The sequence below is a fragment of the Acyrthosiphon pisum genome, chromosome A1 (assembly GCF_005508785.2).
Source record: "Acyrthosiphon pisum isolate AL4f chromosome A1, pea_aphid_22Mar2018_4r6ur, whole genome shotgun sequence".
NCBI lineage: Eukaryota > Metazoa > Arthropoda > Insecta > Hemiptera > Aphididae > Acyrthosiphon > Acyrthosiphon pisum.
Window position 1 is genome coordinate 30,354,937 of NC_042494.1, and position 21,920 is coordinate 30,376,856.

Genomic DNA, 21,920 nt, shown 5'->3' on the forward strand with positions numbered 1-21,920 from the left:
TAAGTGGCCCGGATTACATTGAGTACTTGTCATTGAACTTCCTTGTCGGTTGATGCGCCTTAAGCTTACTGAATTTATGCGACCACGTCAATCCTCTATGGGTGGATTGGTTACGATTCTGATCTTTAGAAAAATACATTAATTGTCACACTTTACTCCGACTATTTTAGTATTATTTCTATAGTGTCTCCATCAGTCATCTCGTCGTTTGCTCAAGTGTCCAATGTTTGTTTTACCTTCTAAAATTACTCTATATATTATATAGAAAACTCTGTACACGCGGGAGGGCGATTTGTTCGGTTTGCGCCCATCATATATTATAACCGAGTGCCCTGCACCCTCCGCAACCATACGTCGTTCAGTAAAACTCTCGAGATTCACTTAACAACGAGTGATTATGCGACCTATTGTCATAGTGGCGACGGCGGAACCCTAATCGAAATTAACAGAAGTATTATGTATAGTATAATATAACAGTAGTTCAAAACTATACTTGCAGGTCACAATTGGTCGTAGTGGTATCGATCAAGTTTAACAATAGTGAATAGTTATACTAATTAGTGCTTATATTATAATATTATTATTAGTTGTTATACATAGGAATTGTGTTTATAATGAAAACCTTTTTAGTTATATTATTTTAAGTAGGTACCTATCATTAAATGGTATCATATTATATTCAAACAAATTAACTCGACGGCAATTAAGTTTAATTAAAATTTAAAAATCTTAATAATATACAGCTATATACTTATACTCGTGTATATTATGTAATACGAGTCTTAGTTTGTAGACAATGTAGTTTATTTAAATATGTATTTAATTTGATGAAGACAAATAAGCATTTCAATGTATTCGAGAAAGAATATTCTAGCATTACTATAATAGGTATGTAGTATATCAATCATAGTAGTAAATGTAAACAATCAATTTCAAATTCGTATTCGAATAGTTAAAATTACAATTTTACAGTTACAACGCTAGTGCGTATATTTTATATTTATATGCGTTCTTTTGATTGCAATTGTAAATCAAATGATTTTTTTTCTGTTATTTGTAGGTATTCTCACAAGCTCGATTAATTAAAATCTGTGTATTGACCTTATTCTCTTTCCCCTTCATGTACTCAAACTCAAAGTACGTATCGCCGCGCACAGCAGTTTTATCGTCAATTTCTTCAGGTTCAGATTTCCGTTTATTATTGTTGCGGCTAATGAATTCCACCGGGAGTTTATATAAGTACCAGAAATAATAACAATAATAAGACCTGCTCTTTATAAAAGACTACTCGATATGAAACAAAAACTGGGACGGGATGGGGAAAAAAAAGAAGTTTTTCCTTTGGATTATTATTAAATCTGGAGGCAAAAGGAAAATATTTATTTTCACTTCGCTTTTAATCCTACGTGAATTCGCAATGCGCGTTGTTATATTGGCGTCTCCGTGGGAGAAGTATATTATTATCGTAAAACTTTTAACATTTCGTATTCGTTGAAACCATGGTTTTTGTGCACTCAAATTTTGATGTTGAGGAGTTTAATCAAATAAAAACGATACCGCATTGTTACTGATAAATACATGGGGGACACGTGGCTGTTGATATTTAACGGACTTTATCGTTGAATTTATATTGTACCATAGTATATACAATATACATACTGTACATGTACTTGTTTTCAAGTCGTTTCAATTTCATTAAATTACAATTGGCAGATTTCCTTAATCCGATGAATTTTTTCCCCCCTTCCATAAGATACAACCAAATACTACCGCGTTTGCCAATATTATACCATTGCTTTCCGTGAGTACTACGGCGTCGCTTTGGTCGATATTTCTTTTACATTGTTCTTGTAATAAAGTATTTCTGTTATCGGGTAGGGCGGAAGAGGATTCAATTATCTTTATTAAAAAACACGAAACCAAAGTAACAATCCTTTGTACAATTTTACGTGATGTATGAAATCGATGATATTATATTATATACCTCTACCTATGTCAATATAATATCAATATTATTATTATTATAATTTGATATTTGTAAAACTTGTTTATATTATCATATATTCATATGTCTATCACTTTATGTTGTTGGGCCTCTGCCTGTATTGCCATAAAAATAAAATAAAATATAATTAAACAAGTCATAAAATATTTGGAAATATGTAATCCAATGCGATGACTAAAACTGCATCAAATACCAAATATTATGATGTTGTCGTTTTGGTATTCCTGACATAAGGGTACTTATCTTACTTTTTAGTATAAATTGTATATTTTGTAACTTTGTCTAAAATTGAAAATTTATTTATAATTATAATCTTACAAAGTAAAATAAATAAGTACTATAATATGATTCAATATAATATGTATGGCTTTGAAGAATTAATTATATTAGTTATAATAAAATACTAAAAGACAGTGTATAATTACAGTAGTATATTAATACATATGATTATGTGACCTTACGTCGTATTATCTTACTTACATGGTTTTCCATAGGTACCATAATAATTAAATTATTAAAAACATAATTTTGTTTTTTGTGATTATAACTTTTTCTATTTGTTTCTATAAGTGACTAATTAGTGATTACAGTTAAAGCAAAACAAATTAAAATATTTCTATATACCTATGTGATGTATATTAATGAATATGTATTTGGGATTTATATGGTACCACCTTATCTAAATAGTTATAAAATAATTATGTGCCAAAAGATATAATTTATTTAATTCTGAAAGATGTCTAACAATTTGTATGTACATGTTAAATATTATAGTAGTCGTTTAATTTTAATAATAATAATATTTTTTTAACTGTTGTGACTAAAATTCAAAAAATAATGTAATTTATATAATTTGTATAGGTAGTATGAAAAAAAAGTAGGTAGATGGTGTTCTACACACCTACAATCTATAGAAAAAAATAGCAATACACTTTTAAATGTTCTGAATTCATTCTTGATTTTATTATTATGCAATATAATTATAGTTATATATCTTGCCATCTTGGGGATCATTGATATTATTATACCTATTTTATAGCTAATGTATTGGTTTTTTTTTAACTCACTTTTAACATATTTGTGTAATTTAGTAACTCGTAAAAGTGTTTCCCAAAATATATCGTTTGTAATTTGAAGTTAGAGTTGTAACGAGTTAACGTAACAAAATAAGTGTTATTACTTATTTTCTTTGCGACGTTATTTTAATGGGTCTGTTGGACATATGCCAACCTGCAATAATGACGTTTAAAACGTTATACTAACCGAAAAGGGTAATTATTGTGATTAATAATGGGTTTGGGTGTCAATTGCCTGAGCTCCGTATTTTATGTACATTTTATTTATTAACAATCATTGTTAGCTGGGTAATTGTTCTAAAATTAATTTAAGATTTAGCATATAGCTTTAACATTTACGAAGTTTTCTATAGTGAAACGTAATAATTTGTCCTCAAATAATGAAAATCGATTAGATATATATAATTGATTGAATGCAAATAGTGCAGTACAGAAAATCTACAACAGAACCTAATCTGACAAAATAGTAATACCACCATTGTCGGATTCATGAAATAAGTTGACGTTATAATGTATTAAAATATCAGTCGAGTATGTTAATTATTAGTTTAATATCTATTACTATCAAAATTTGAAAAACAAACCAATAGCAACAACAATTAAGTACCTATATAGTTATATTAATAATTGTTAATAACTGTTTAAAACCAATTATTGCAATAGCCAACTTTTTCTATAAGATAACATAGTATATTATACAAATAAATAACTATGAAATAAATACGTGAGATATAACATTTAGTCAATAGGAAATTAAGTATTAACTAACATAATATCATAAATATAATTAGAATTTCATATAATTTAATGGATATTTGAATAATGTACCACACCTTAAATTTAATTAAAATAGTTTAACAAAATGTTCAATACTCTAACTCTAATTCTAAATTACATCTATATTCTATATACTCGTATACGTTTAAATAGTTGAATAAAATACCTAATAAGGAATATTGAATATCTTGAGTGAGTATAATAATTTAATGGCTTATTGTTAAACAGTGTATGTATTTCATTATAAGTATATCAATGTGTATATGTTTTAAGGTTTACACTTTGATAATAACGACAATATAACAAATAATAATCATTATTATATAAATTATAACAGTAATAATGGTTTTGTATCGTATGCCCAAATGACCAATTATGTTTCCATATCGCATTGTTATAAAATGAGATATAGAGAAGACCACAAGAGAAAGTATTTGATTTATTTGTTAGCAGTTAATGTGTCGTTTCAGGCTGTGCAGCAATAATTTCAGTTTGCTTACTTTGTTTAAAATCCATCGTTTCGAATTTTTCGAAACGGTCATCTCGAGAACTTAATAGCGAAACACAAAAGTATACAATATACTATACACACGAATGTTTTCCAATTGTATTCTTAAGTTCAATTATTAACCTTATTTGCTCTTCTTATTTTAAGGGTTAGTATTAATTATTGGGGGCTTATCCGTAGCGAGAAGGTTTAAGTGATCTTCAACGTGCGGCGGGTACACACACCGTAGCGTGTGACATAACGTGAACCAGAGTGTATATAGTGTTTGGGTATGCAGGGTGGGAGGGAAGAATTAAAAGAACATTTTTGCCTCTGGGGATTATTTAGGCCTGCCGGAATAAATGTTACGGTTCTCCGGGCCAGAGAGAGGCTTTTGCGGTACACAGAAAGGAAGGAGGAGAGAGAATGAGTGAGATGTCTTTAACCGGTATACAGCAATATATATATAGTATTGGTTGGATGTAGAATAGAAGGGGGTGGAGGTCTAATCCCCCCGGTCACACACACAAAAGGAAAACGGCCATCTTTAATGAAAAACTTAAGAAGGCGTCAGGAATGCAGCTCTTAATTTTATTTTTACAATACCGGGTTCAGGATTAAAGCTCAACGTACCGTGTGTTACTTAACCGTGTCTTTTCCATTGTTGTATGACTACGTAGTTGTGTGGTGGCGGGACGGGTGGAAGGGGAATTCGTTTTCGCGTCAGAAAATACCACCCCTTCGACGCTTTTGGAAAACTAAGAAAACCTCCTCTTGTCTTGTTTTTCCACCCTTCGTGCAGCCTATTGTTTTTGTCGTGTTTTATTATTATTCATTAATTTACTAAGACATGATAAATTGACGATTCCGCCGGCGTGTATATACGCGCTACAAGGGGTGACTAGATAGGTATTAAGTGGCGTCTAATGTCTGCCCCGGGGGATTTGGGTAGCCAAAAATAAACCGCCGATGCTTTTTGTTTGTTTTTTCGCTCCAATTGTTAAAAAAAGAAAATTATCGCGTCGTATTGTGTATTATGGTGGGTATGAAAAATGCGTTCATAAAATATATAAATACACACGTGTGCGTATATATATATATATATATATAATATGGTGCTGCACACATTATATTCCACGTATTCCCGTGCGATATGTTATGGTATTGTTTTTCTATGTCGTCCGCACCAGCAACGATGTGTGTACATGTGTTTCGTCCGTCTTCTCTTTTGTCACCACGTTATTAATCGCGTCTAGGTGAACGGTCCGTGACACGTTGTATCGTCTGCTTAAGAAATTCCACATTAATCAAAATCACATTGTGTATAGCGCGCTCGCTACTTGACTTTAAATTAATTACTCATGAATGTGTCTATTGTTACAGGTACGTATGATAATAATATGCTGATTCATATTAGAACCGTGACCTTTTATATACAAGTTATACTCAAAAACAACGGAATCTGGTGTTGTGATATTTTGCGGTAAAGTACAAATTTATATATTTTATTATAAATGTATAAACATTTTGGTAGTGTTACTGTACAAAGACAAGAAATCAAATATTATATAATCGATTATTTATTTAGAATAAAATGTCAAAAAAAAAAAAAAAAATAATAATCAAACGAATAGGATCCGTTTAATCTATATGATCCATAATTAGATTAGAATAATAAGATTAAAATAACAATATTATTTTTTATGTTATTTCACTTTAGTGCCTATTTGAAATAATTTTTAAATGCTTGCAAAAATGGACATGTGTTTTATAATATTATACTATAATATATGGTTACCTTTCAAGTGAGCTATTATGTTGATTGAAGAAATCTATAGATTTAATGAATGGTCAAACATATTATAAGACAAATATGACAGTCAAACATAATTTTAATTTCAACCTCAGTTGATATCATTACTCGTCTTCAACAACTGCCGCTTGGTAGTTTAGCTTATATAGCTACGAAACTATGAAAGGTTTTCGTAATAACCTTTACGCTATTGAGCGAAATATTTTTTTCCTCGGTTTCTGCGGTCATTAATTTCCTATCAAAGTAAAACTCCGGGCTCCAGAAATAACCCTTCCCCCCAAACCTCCCTTTTAGGTCAAGAGAGTAATTAGTAGCATCCTCGGTTTCGTTCTTGAAACGGGCAACACTTGGCACCCAATCTCTAAGGGTAGTTTTTACCATAGAGGAGGTGTCTGTGTGTGCGTGTGCGTGTATTTTGTTTCTGTCTGTGAACATTTCACCACCTGTTTTCTGTCGTTCTTCCTCTCTTTTTTTCATTAAACGCTCAGAGCCACTTACAATTTCATTTAGAAATCTAATAAAAAGGGGAGAGATTGAGACAGATGCGAAAAATCGTTTGGAATGAGGTTTTTCGTTTTAATGTTTTGAAGAGGTGAAAGATATATGTCTTCATTTGAAAAAATTACCTAAACAAATCAAACGCGGAGAGATATCTGTCGGGAATAATATTTTCAACAGTCAAAACCAGAGGGCTTATTTAATCTCCATCCAATTAATAGCCTGCATTTAGCCTTTTTTATTATTTCTGACGTCGATTGTATACATTTTTTTAATTGATGATTAATATTAAGCCAGGAGATCATTAAAAGGATAGTCCATGCCTGCGATAAACTTTGGCATTATATTTTATTATTTAAAAAAAAAAGTAAAAATTATAAAGTATATGTGTATATATTTTTTGGGTGCTCAATAAAACGCAGATGAGGTTACTACTGTGTGGTTACAGTAAAAGAATCGGCGGAGAGTGGTGTCATTTAATCCACACATTCAAGCCACAATGGTTATTGTATATAATATATATGTTACTCAGTCGAAAATCGCTACTCTCATATATGTACAGCAGTAGGGTTTCCAAACTAATTGATTATATTTTATAATTTATAACATTAATGCATTCGTTAAAAATGTATTAGCTTATTACAATCTAATGATTCATAATATATATTTATATTAAATTTAAAAATTATAAGGGAATATTTTTAGTTAAATAAATAAAAAAAAAGTTCAATCTTTTAATATTGTTAATTAAAACAATATAATAAAAATAGTAACTATATTTCAGATTAAATATTTAATTTAGATTTTTTATGAAGTATTTTGAGATATACTGTAGTTTCATAGAAATACATAATTTTTAATGTCTATTGCCTACACTAAAATTTTTTATTAAATTTCAACTGAAACGCTGTTTTCAAAGTTATATAATAAATAAAATTGTTATGTGTAGCTAACTATCATTTTATCACTGTATTGAAATTTTACCCGAGAAAAATAAGCAAAGTATAATATATATTTTGTAGCAATTAAAAAAATATTTAAATTTAAATTTATAAACATCAAAAGTAAAATATAATGTACACGATGTTATCTATAGGTATATAATATATATATTATAAATATGAATGTTTGTCTGTCTTTCATCTATGCATTCCTAAACTGTTCATCCCATTGTGATGAAATTTGGTAGGTACAGATATAGATTAAACCTTAAAGAAGAATATAGGTTATATTTTGTCGCGAAAAAAGTGTAAATTATATTAGAGGTGCTCAAGCAATGAATTTGAGATTCATGGTGGGAATTGAAATTTTTTATTTGTTTAAAAATAGTTCCTATTGATCGTTGATTGTAGATTATAAATTATAATAAATAATATAAATTAGTATTTTTTTTTATTTTTATATATAAGTTTATTGGTTAATCGGGCAGATCAGTACAAGCATGCATAAAATCGAATTTTCACACATTACTTACCAAGGTTACTGAGTTGCACTTAATGCTGTAGCGAGTTACACCCAAAAGGAGTTGAACAATCACATTTTTTTTAAGAGTTGTAATTTTTTACGAGAAACGAAGTGCACGGGATCAGCTAGACTATTATAATACAAATGTATGCATACTGTTTTTTAGATGGTAAATTTTTTATCATAAAATCTTACATTACATTATAGTTTAATTGATTATTTATGTTACAATTGAACATCAGTTTCAACCAAATAATTTAACAAACATAAACATTGAAACATTTATTTAAACGGGGTAAGCAATAAGATATTTGGTATTTGTTTCAAATGACAGTCTGTCAGTAATATCTTGCTCATTATTATCATAAAGGATCTTTAACAAGTAACAATAAATACAAAAGACCATTGGGTGGTTGGATTGATAGATATTTTTATGTAAGGCAGGTTTTTACTTTATTGCTGCAAGGGTCCGTTTTCAGGTCAAATCAGATATCCCATAATATATATAATGGATTTATATATTATGTAGGTATATAACACATGTAATATGTTTGTTTCGAAAATAACATGTGTTGTATTTCAGAAATTCTTTTGACCCCCCACGATAAGGTCCATATACAAGAATTTTGAGTTCAATCGAAAAACTCACCTATTGAGTAGTTTTTAAATCGTAATTATTTGCTATAATATTTTAGTCTTGTAAAAAACTACTTTTTTGTGTTCTATAAACTTTGAAATTATTAAATTAAATACCATGTATTACCGCAACGTGCGTAGTTTAGTATTTAATAAATAATATAACTTTAATTTGTACATATTTAGTAACTATATAGTTACTATATAGTACATAATATATACATCTATAATAATTAATAAGCAATTATATATTTTATACCAATACAATATCACTGTTTAGTATTTTTACTTATATTGGTATGTAAATTGTATAGTAGGTATGATGAAATTATTTTTCCTGTAAACCTGTATGCGAAAAAAAAGTATTTATATACCTACATAATATAGTACATAGATAATCCTATTATACAATTTATTTGATTATACCTTGATACCTTACGTCCTTCCTAATGTAACTATATGTAAATATAATATTAAGGTTTGTAAACGTACATATACCTAACTAATGTATAATATATTAATATATAATAAATAAATTATTAATTGGACGGTATACGCGCATGGCGCATGTAAAATAGGGAATCAGTCAAAATCATTAATTTCCAGAAATAGAAAAAACGTCTGATTTCTGAATTGATTGTAATGGATTTTTCACTTTGTAAGAAAAATGCAAAAATCAATAATATCAATTATGAAAATTAGTTCGAACATATTATTTGTAAGTACAAGATACAGCGTATAGTATCGATCAAAATTGCAAAATTGACTTATTTCCTATTATCCACGCACTGTCCGACTTATGAAAGGATATAATATGGACCAATATTAGTATGGACAAGTATAAATTAAGTTTTTCAATTTCCAGTAAATTACCCGTGGGCTGTGAGAAAAATATAAGAGACAAAATGTCAACAACTGGCTCCACGAGTCATTCGTCGGGTTTCCCTAGGAAATTCGTAAAATAACTAAACGAAAAGAGTAGGGAAAAAACAAAGCGATCGAAACTTTTCAGACATTTGGTTTGTGCGTGATAGCAATAGCACAGGGGTTTTATTCCTAAACCGAGCAAAAGCATAATTATCGTGAAAAGTTCTCTTGCACAGAGTAGTTGTAGTCCACCATCATCACAATCTGGTCTGGTTGATCTAAAAAAAAAAAACAGAGAAACGTAGTGGAAGGGGAAAAGTAATTCAATAGACTCGGGTCAATTTCTCTGGTTTCTGTTCGAATGCCTATAAAACAAGATCGACCTATTGATACGTCCGGGTTTTTACGATCCAAACGATGGAGCCGTTGCCTGGTCGTCCAATTTACAAGACGAACGTATAACACATATATCACCGCTACCGAAGAACTACTATACTCTCCGATATACGTAGAACGTACATATAATATAATATATATACGTATATAACAGCTATACAGTACATACATATTGTACATAATATACTACTACAACATAGGAGTGAGGCCTCATCTCGTCGTCGCCTCGCCGCGCGCCACTGTTGCCGCCCGCGCTGTTAACATATTATATACAGACCGAACGTTTTTAAATACCCTCGGGAGTCCTGGTCGGGTAAATTGTGTTTTTATCTCTATACGCGAATTAATTGCCTGTGTGCTACATATATATATATATATATATATATATTTACGTGCGTGCATTTGTGTGTGTGTGTGTGTGTGTGTGTGTGTGTGTGTGTGTATAAGCTCCGAAACCGGCGAAACCCTGATCATTTTGAGGTTTAAACGGCAATTCATTGTCCTCTCCGCGCGATGCATGCGTGCAGCGTCGCTCGCGTATAATATGTAGAAGAGGAGCGACCGCGGAAAGACCACCACACGGCGAAACGACCCTTTTATTATTGGAAAGACGCACGCGCATGGAAGAAGAGAATAATAAGCCAATTCTTTCTCGACACATTCACCCCGCCCCCGCACTCACCCGTCGTACACTGGCTGGTTATTATTATTATACCATGCGATCTCGCCGTATATTATACACAACCGCATTTACATAATGGGATAACGTATTATATAATAATAATAATAATAATAATAATAACAATAATATGTGTACGATGACGGCGGTGGCGGCGTACCATATAAGGAGGAAAAACTATCGCGCGCTGGGAGCTCGTCCTCTGCTCACCCGTTCGAGTAGACTAAATAATTGAATAATTGTACACGGCCCAAAGGGTCAAACGATATTGTCGTTATATAACGAAGTCGTTTGCACTGCACGCGCGGGTCTCTCTCACATAATATTCAAATTTCGCCCGCGGGGTGCAGTATAATATGTGTATATATGTATGTCGTATATACTATATCGTCACACACTACGATATTGCTCTTCTATATGCGTGTATATAATATATGTATATATAAACTGCTGTAGAAAATGGACTCAAATTCCATAGCGTTTTACATACACGCCGAGTACGAGCCGCGTCGTATAAAATTATAATATTATATGGCGCGGGGTGCGAATTTTTAATACTTATCTTTTTCGATTTTAAATATGTTCACCGTCAATTTATACGCCACACTGTAATATCGCGTATATGATATTTAAGTGCGGGCTGCGTATAGACTCAACCCCTTCACGTAACTATTGGCCGGGCGTGGGCGACTGGAGGCGTCTCCGCGCAGGTGTTTTCACCTGAGTCAGGTGACGCGAGCGCCGTAAACCACACCCCGACCGGGCCGTACCGCCGCTGGATGGGTTTGGCTATTCCACGTGCGCATTCGTCCACCTCGAGGTTGGGAATGTGGGTTGCGAAATAAAGGGGTGGCGAGTCCGCGATGTAGGTCACAGCAGGAATTAATTAAAAATCGTTTAATTTTTATTATAATGAGACGCGTCGTTTAGTGTATCAACATTCAACATTTTTAAATATATCAAGTTCTTTTCGAATCTAACGAGGGTGGTGTGTAATATTTATAGACATCGAAAAAGTCCGTAGGTAATGACATGTTACAGTAAAAATATGAGCATTGCAACACATAATATTATATACACGTTCAGCGTTCATACATTATTATTATTTTTATTTTTCATCTTCAAAATTTATTTGATGTTTGGTCCATCTCGTCGGGTTAATAAATATCCCGACTATTATTTAGACTAGCTTTGAAATAATTTATTGAAAAGTATTATAATATATTTGCATTGCTCAAACGTAATAATTTCAACTTCATTATGTTCTGTTGAATTATGGTTTGTTTCGTATTTCGAACTTCACCTAAAGGCTAAAATTTATACGAAAAGACCCTTTTTGTTAGCAGAAATTTATATATCCTATAGTGTCAAAAAAGGTTCATTTTTAATAAATGCAAAAACTCATGTTTTACATGGTTTAATGTATTTAATGTATGTGACGTCATCGTAATGCTGGTTCTGTGTTTTTGTCGGTCTCCTATATCGGCATAGATATTATTGTATTTTTCTCGAATTAATCTGACGTTAGGTTGGACCTGTACCAAAATATCATGTACTCTGTGTCTGTACTCATCAACTGTTTTGCTATTACGTGTAAATATAAACCAAGTAATTTTCTTAACGTTCTACATAATTACCTGGTTTTTATTCTCACAAAACTGTTATTGCTCTCAACCGTTCTTTTAATTTTGATATTATTGATATTATATAGTATTGGACCACGATATAATTTTGTATCGCGATATTGTATGTTGTACTTATTGATATCGTATCAAAAATGTCGAAAATGCCCATTTTATATAATATTACCTACTTGTAGGTACTTATCAGTAATGAGTTATTACATATTAAAATTAATGATTAATGTAAATAAGCAAATATAAATGTTGAATTATTACTTATTAAAATTAATAATTAATACCTATATACAGTATGTCCCAGAAGTCCTGTATCACCCTTAGTATCTCCGTGGAAAATCAATATATTTAAATGCAATTTTTTTTCAGTAATAAGTATGGAAATTCTGATTGAATAACATAATATTCGATTTTTTTTTTTCAACAATTCAAAAATTATCAAACATTTTTTTTAGGAAAATAAATTTATTAAATTTCCAAGATAGCCATTTTGTTCATCATATTTTTCAAAACAGTTAAAAAAAAAAAAAAAATATTAAAATTTAATGAAAATCGCCCAAGTTAGGGCTAATTATTATTATGAATTTCTAAGAATAATAGTTATGTTACCTATGCATACGGCATTAGCAAAATACGGTTCGCATGTTCATTATTACAATCATGCTGATTTTTCGACTAAAATTAAAAATAATAATTTAAATATATTGATTTTCCACGGAGATACTAAGGGTGATACGGGACTTCTAGGACATACTGTATAAGTAAATAAATACAAGACATTGAATTAATGATTATTAATTCAACAATTTGCTTTTTACCTAGCTAATTTAATATAAGAAAAGAAACTTGTTCCCGATATCTAAAACAATATTGATATATACAATTTGTGACAATATCGACATCGTATTGAATTATTGATATTGTTGCCCATCACTAATATTACCTATATGATTAACTACCGGTAAAAAGACAATACATTACATATAATTACATTATAATTATGTAGTCTGTTATTTATTGATTTGAAACATTACTTGCTTAACATTTTATTAAAATTGAATAAATATGTTTTCAATTATAATTTTGCTATTCAAGCTAAAAAAATGTATGAATTATTAAATATAAGAATATATTTTAATTATTGTGGCATCGCTTTAAAGTTAAAATTAATCTTTGGCCTTAAAAATATTACATGTTACTATTACTGCTCTCCTAAGCCAAAAGGCAGTAAGCGGCAAAATTTGAAAAATGAGTTCACTATACCAAAGTATTCGTTATTTTAAGGCGAATTTTTTGTTTCCTTAGCAAAAATACCGTAAATGCAATAGATTGTATAATAAACGTGGTTAAACATATACGTATTTACAAATATATGAATGATACTAAGCAAAAAAGCAGTATCAAACACATGCTAAGCAAAAAGGCAATAACTGATCACGATATACGGTAATTTTGCTTAGTATTGGCTCAAATACGGTATTTTTGTTTAGTATTGATGATAATTTTCTAGCCGTATCACACAATATCATATTCTCATAGATTATAATAATTTATAAACATACGCTGTTAACCACGGTCTTAGAAGACCCCGCTATTAACACTCTAGTTGTTATTAATTCTGTGATTGTATTTGGACCATCGACCATGATTATATTATATTGTTTTTTATTATTTCATGGTAATGCTATTAATAAATGAAAGTGCGTCACACCACTAAGCTAAAAGTACGTATATGCGTTTTGAGGTGTTAAGAGGTATCTTAGAGTTTATACATGAGCGTTATTGGATTCTACAGGAAAAGTTATCTAAGAATCATTAATTTATTATTTTGTTTTGATAATATGATAAAAATAACTAGGTGATTCAGAAAAAGTTATTTTTCTCAAAACTATTACATTGTTGCTTACTGCCTTTTGGCTTAGGAGGGCAGTATAGTTTTAATCAAATAATCTAACGAGAAAAGTTTAGTGTGTAATATGTATCATTGAAGTCTAGAGTAGTAGTCTCTATATTCTCTAATTATATATTTACGATTTTGTTACTGCAAATTAAAATTTTAAAGTTAGAATAATGAACAAAAAAAACTAATAACCTGAAGTATTTTTTTTTCTCAAAGAAATTGTGTGCGTATGCGTCTACTAAAGAGATGAAGTAAACAATATATTCTTTTTATAAATAACCCATGTATTTGTAATTAATGTTTTATGTTGTAGGTACTTATATATATTTACTAAACAACAATTCGTTTCTCAAGATATAAATTAAAACAAAACGTTTTCACTACCTACTTCGTAAATTGACAACGGTTTAGATCACGTTGAAATTTTAATATCGCTGTATTTTATAGATAAAACCAAAGTTTTTACATTTACATTAAACTTTAGTTTCGATAATTTAATCGTTTAATCAAAGCGCACAGCTACTGAAATAATTGTATACGGGACAGGAAAATTGTATCTAATAGACGCGATTTTGAGATTCTAACTTATTCTATCCCAAGCAACAACTATAATATTGGTTTTAAATCAACCGGAAAGAAGGAGACAAATTTATTTTTAGAATTTAATTCGATTTAATTTATGCGATGACGTATATAATATTGTTGCTTACTTTGTTTTATTATATACATGCATCACCGGCATCGTAGGTACCTAATCTTTAAAAAGTATTTTTATTTAATTGAGCAATAATTGTGCGAACATAAATATCATTTACACCTACACTCGTCTTCGTCGTTTATATTGCATGTCATTTTTTTCCACCACTGTTTCATTATGTAGGCCATATATATATATATATATATATAGTCACTGCACATTCCAAATAGCCGTGTGCGTGTATATATAGGTATGTGTGTTAAACGCGGGCGTGATGAATGCAATAAATAATTATTACGAGTGCAAAGAGGTGATAGCGAAGAGTGGAGGAAGAGGAGGGAAGCAATAAAAAAAAAACTATACGAGAAATATCGTAAAATCTCATGTCAGCCGAGTGAAACTAAAGTTTTCCACATCTTTACTGCAGACATCATACACGCACACACGCAAGCTCACACTCGCACACACACACTAATTGCCCGAAAAACGAAACGGACGAAAATCATTCGTTTTTAGGACGCGCAAGCTGGTTACATTCCGGCCACGGTCGAGAAACTTTATAATTATTATATCCCGGACGAAAAGTACACGGTTTTCGATTCCGAAATATTAATAATAATTTCCCTTTTGAGAAAACTTTTCTTTAGGGGTTTTCGAAATCTCCCTCCGCAGCTCATACTCTCTGTCCCCGCTGTCCTATTCTCTCTCCGTATTTCTTAATTATTTTAATATTTCTGGCTCTCGCACTACACCACTATACTACTACTATAGTTTTGCTATATAGCTATATGTATATATTGTATATACCGCTATACTGCACCGGACGTCGCGGGCGGCGGTGGAAGCTGTGTCAGATGCGTGTGAGATCCGAATCTCCTCGTCCGGATTTTAATGGAATATTTTCGTAAAACAATATAATATCCTATAAACGTGCAACTTTTAACGGTCTAATTACACCAGCTTTTAATTACCCGGTCGCCCGCAATCGCGGTGCTGGTGACCCCGTTTGCCGCCACTGTTCCGTATAATATATATATAGGTACTTAATATTATATTTAATACTCGCTGTCGTATTATTATGTTTCTTATTGGACGTAATTTTTTACCACGTATTTATTCCGAGCACATACTCACGTACTCACGTCTATCTCTACCCCCTCGTATATACTTACCACAGATTCAGAGCGCAGTGCTTCGCGTATATAGTAAAAAATAACAAGGAAAAAAATGAGGAAAACCTAAAAGAAAGTACTCGCGACAAAGACCAAATCGTTATATTCCATTAGTAGAGATGTCATCGGCAGTGACACGGTGGTTAATGTAAGAAAACAACAAGGACGACGTCCCCACCGTGCCGCCCTCTTAAAGTTTCCCCCACGGATGACTACGTAATACCTCTGCCGTATAATTTGTACACGGTACGATAAACATTGAAAAGGGTATGTTACTGACTCGTCACCATCACGAGCTCGCGGTGTGCAATTTTACATTTTCACATTTCATATTTTTATCATTATTATCATTATTATTGTTGTTATTATATTATTATTCAAAATTGTGTGCTTTGCTAATGGATACGATGACGACAACGACGACGACCGCGACGGCGAGCGGAGATTGATATAAAGTTATTGGAGCGGTGAATAAAAAAAAAAGAAAGCTTATCGAGAGGAGGGAATAAAAAAATAAACCGTTATAATATTACATAAAAGGGAGGGAGTCTCGTCGTCTGTCTGGCAAACGTTTTCTAGTTTTTAATAATACTAAAATTAAATTTAACTTCAAAACGGATTGTTTATTCTTTCTGAATAATTACCTACCGCGAGCTTATATAGAAATTCGATTGATTTTTTATTTGTTGATTTTAAATTATTATTACTTTATTGTATATATTCTTCTTTTTTGTTTCCCTATACTTTGTGCATGTATATTATATACAAAATCAATCGAATAAAATACCGTTGTATCTCACCGCGTTATTGGCATAGTATATACATACGCATTAGCTTATGAAATTTATGTTAATCGACCACTACTGCTGTTAGGGGTTTTTTTTTTTACGTATATATGGCTTTTGATGATTTCTTCATATAGAGTATAACATGTTTGGATAGAATAGTGTAAACTTTTTCTTTGTTTCTGGTTCTTCTCGAGTAACATTGCCGTCGAAAGTCTTTCCACTTTATACACTTTCAAAAGTTTTAGGATACACTAGGAGGAAACCTATTTGTTTAGATCCCTAAAACTCTAATACTATAATATATAGAAACCTACATGTACACACACAGCAGCCGTTTCGATCGAATGGCTAAAGTTGCCACAATATTTGATTCGTTTTTAAATTTACAACTTTGGTTTGGGCATCTAGTTGTTATTAAAACATATTATTATATATTTATGGTACCGTAAAAATAATTGTATTTATAATTGTAATACCAATATATTTGCTAGAAACATACTTTTAAAAGAATTATGTCTTATACGAGTTAATAATCAATAATAATTAATATATTATATTTAATTAGGTACCGTTATAGTTTCATATCATTAGTTATAAATTACTATCCCATATATGTTATATATATATATTATAGTATATGTATATGTATACTTATACTTGTATAACGAAATAATATTATGAAATAACGTTTAAGTAGATTTAACACGATGTTATAACAATAGCAGGTACCTATATAGTTAAGACTAAACCCAATTAAAATGCTCGATTGAGAATATCGAATATCAAAACGTACACTTTTCATGAGTATGAAATGTATTTACCACCGATGATAAATTACAATTGATCGGCCCCTCGACAAAGGGCATTATCTGAATCCCCGCAGCACGACCCTTTAAATCAGGGTTGTTTCGACCCACGTTTTCGGCTAGTATAACATTGTGAATTAACGGTAAACTGATTCGAATCAAATTGTTTTTATATACATCATACAAATGCGGCGGACGAATGTGAGCTAAGTGCACGCGTGCGTGCGTGATGCGTATAGTTGTTGTGTATCTCTCTATCTTTACGAAAATAATAGAATTGGGTCACGATTGGTTACAAAGCGGTTTTGGCCGTGCTCCGATGAATATTATTATTATAATATATACGCCGTAGGTATATAATAAAAATAATAATCATCCAACAATTAACGCCCGTAATCCATGCATACGTATAATGTGATTATTCCGGATGATTTATACATATATAGTTAAAACAGATTGTCGTCTTATCGACTGTTTACACGCAAACAAAATTTTTTTGATTAATACGAGCACGTGCGTGTAAAAAAAAAAATTCATTAAAACGTTTATATATATTGACGGCAACGGCGGCGGCGATGTCACATCATCGGGGTATTGTTACTTTATATTATTATCGTCGTACCGAGCGCACATAATATAATAATAATAATAACGACTAACACGACGACGACGGTGACTTTTGGGGCACACCCGGCCGGCTACGTGTTATAATCCTTTGCGGCGACGACAACTGCACGCAACAAGAGGGTCGCAAACGGGATGGGACAGTTGGTGTGCGCGTATATAATATATATTATTATATATATATATAGATATATAACGTACCGTACACGTGAGTGTTAGGTGTGTATAATATGTATATATCATAATGCACACGTGAATATTAGGTATACCACGCGCGGTGTCGTGCCCGCCGCGTATATCACGCATTTCCGTACTATGTGCACCACACGCGTATACATATTATTATTATTATGGTGGCGGCGACGTGTATAATAATTAATTAATACACCTCTGCAGACGTCCTCCATACCGTATAACGCATATTATATGTATACGCGCCTACGATATATATATATATACCATTACGTTATGTATGTAATATTATTATCATACGACTCGGTTAACGCGCGGATTTAATAATTATACAGTATAATATTATATTGTAATGTGCGTATAGTAGGTATTATATTATACGCGTTTAATCTAATTCGAGCTCGACTATCCGACCGTGTCGCGCACCGGTGCAGTATACCGGTGTACGGTGCGCAGTGCGTACGGTTTGTTATTGTATAGGTTTTAAATGTTTAATATATTATTAAATATCAAAAATCGAACATCCCCTAACCCACAAAGATCAAAATATCAAATAGCGAACACAGTAAGTGAAATTTAACCAATGGTAGCTGGTACTGCTTACGACCAATATCACAAATCACAAAAAGTCATCATATTATAGTATGCGGAGTTTAGAACAAGGACGCGCCGCCCTATACAAATAATAACATAAAATTAAATAAATATAAAAACCTATTAAAATTTCAGTAACGAGAATTGAATATAATTTTAGTTTTAACGATTAAAAACGTTTAAAAAATGTAAAATCTAAACCATTAAAGAAAATAGAGATATAAAAACACGGTCTGCAGATGTATATCACGACCTGTGTAGTGTGTACTGCATTTTTAATAATTCGATGTGATTCAACTCCAACAATAATAATAATAATAATAATAATAATAATAATAATAAAATGACGCTCGGTGAAATACAGGAAATATTTTTGAGTTTTAAATCGATAATTTCCACTGCGATTGCCCGCGAATTTCCTACTTATATAGGTAGTGTCTGTATTATATTAATATAATAATATAATAATAATAATACATTAATACGCATTATACAGTATTATTATCGCGCCGCCGCCGCCTCGGCTATAATAAATTTGTATAATATTATTATTATGTAATAGGTGTCAAACCTTCGCCTACCGTGCGCATGTTTTAAATATTTTTTATGTTGTCCACGCGTGCAGTGACGGTCGTCATCCGCAGACACACGGCTGCTTGCGTGTGCAGCATTTTGGACCTGTGCATCGGATGGATATAATCGCATACCAGCAGTCGTGTACGCGTGTGCAGTCGCATTTCTATAAAAGTAAAGTCACTAATCACGATAGTGTACCTATGGAAGAGCTGATGACGTCGTCGTGGGCGGCGGACAGGAAGCCGCCGTGAGCCGTATGCAGATAACGCGCGAAATAAACGCGTACACGCAAAAAAACACTACGCAGTGATAATAATATTATACTATTGTACCTATTCGATAATAATATTATGTTAATAATTATTATAATGACACTCCTCTGTTATGATTTCGGTAAACGTGCGTCCTCAGGAATAGTAATACCTACCTATTCGAAAACGCTGACTTCCACCATCACGTGCCAAGTGGCAGGTTGACGACGTAGGTATAGTATACCTCCTCGTTTCCCAATCATTTTATAATCATTTTTTATCTCACCACACATAATATTACTGCACACGTTATGAAATAAACACAATTTTCAGATTTTTAAATACCTGCAGCCTAGTGCTTACCCGCATTCGCAATATAAGTTTTTGTTCGAGCAATTTTTAATTTTTAATCAACAATATATTATAGGTACCTACGTACATATTGCGTCACCTAAATATTTACGTTTTAAATTGTCTTTAAATCGTCGGTGTTTTTGATATTATTATGGAGTAGTTAATCTTTGTTCCTATTAATATCAAAATATAACCACATCCGTGCTCTCTCAGTTTCTCCTTGTCGCGGGTTTCGTTCGATATTTGCAATGAGTTACGGTTAATTTGTTTAATTTAATTTACCCCTAATATTCAGGGGTGTAACCAGAATTTTTTTTAGAGGGGTGTCTTAAGTATTTATATTTAAATATGGCTTGTGAAGGGGGCTTTACACATTCTCCATTGTAATCATCAATCATAATTTTTACAATATCAAATAATATGAAATAGAAACAAATGACAACAATGATCATTTAGAAATCTGAAGCTAGTTTGTGGAAGGGGGTGGTTAAATATTCAAAACACCATCCTTGCTATGCCGCAGTCTCCTCAAGGAGCAGTATACTTCGATATATTTTAAAGTATATACCTACAATATAATTGCCCTTAACCCTTAGATACGCCCTTCCCTCTCCAAGGCTTATAAAAAAATGACACTATAATTCAAAATTCGATATTATAGGAAAAGTAGGTACATGTAATAGCATTATAAGCCCCCGTGGCCTATATTATAATAGTTATTGATTAAAACTTCTCCTGCGGTAGACATCAAATACTAAGTCTGTCACTCTGTTGCGCATTCTTACGCTCGAAAAACGTAATATATAAGTGCATGCGAACTATTAAATATAAATATATATGTATATATATATTATAAGTTGGCATATAATATTATGTATAACGCGTCGTCGTCGTTTTGTCGCATATATTTTTCGCTGACTGATTTTCGTTTACACGTGTTCACAGGGTCTGCGGCAGTGTATATGTTATAGTCACTATGCAGTTTATACGCACGCGAATAGTTCATTAGCATATACAAAGAGTTTAATGCTCGCGCCACACCATTTATTCACGCGCATATATACATATATATATCGCTGTCTTTCCCGTTGACGGACAGGTGTAATGCTCTAGAAAATTGTATTCTTTCTTCGTGTATACACATTATTATTATTATTTCGTTCGCTTAAAAAAAAAGAAACTATAAGGAAGAGAAAAAAAACACAACTCGTCCGCGCGCATATACACGACCTATAGCGCGTTTTTGTCCCTCCTAGACATCATTACTCATCCGGTCCCCGGTTAAAAGGGCACTTTTCCGGAATCCGAAACGATTTGTTTTCTCGAGTGCCGAACATTAAAAAAAAAAAAAGACAAAAAAAAGAAAAGAATAACCCGCCTCCATCGCCGTCGCCGGAGTAATAAAATTCGGATTTTTGTCCTCCTCCCGCGGTGCGCCGTCTTGATGGTGTATATAATATAGCGTGTATAGACTTATATTATACGCACGTACTCAAGTGGCGTGCACTGCACTCGCTATAGAATACACATATATTTTATAGATTACATATAGTGTGTGGGTGGTGCGTTCACCTCTCGTAAGAGGAAATTTTTTGGAAAAAAATTACGCGCGTCCTCCTCCTCCTATATCG

At 31.9% G+C, this 21,920-nt stretch overlaps 1 protein-coding gene across 1 annotated transcript in view; it reads left to right on the forward strand.

Annotated features, from left to right (window-relative positions):
- The first annotated feature begins 5,733 nt into the window (after window positions 1-5,733).
- LOC100167266 (zinc finger protein 1) overlaps window positions 5,734-21,920 on the forward strand; it is a 105,869-nt gene continuing 89,682 nt past the window's right edge. Inside the window, exon 1 of the mRNA XM_016807224.2 lies at window positions 5,734-5,828. The gene's annotated coding sequence lies outside the window, so the exon portion shown is untranslated. The remainder of the gene's footprint in view (window positions 5,829-21,920) is intronic.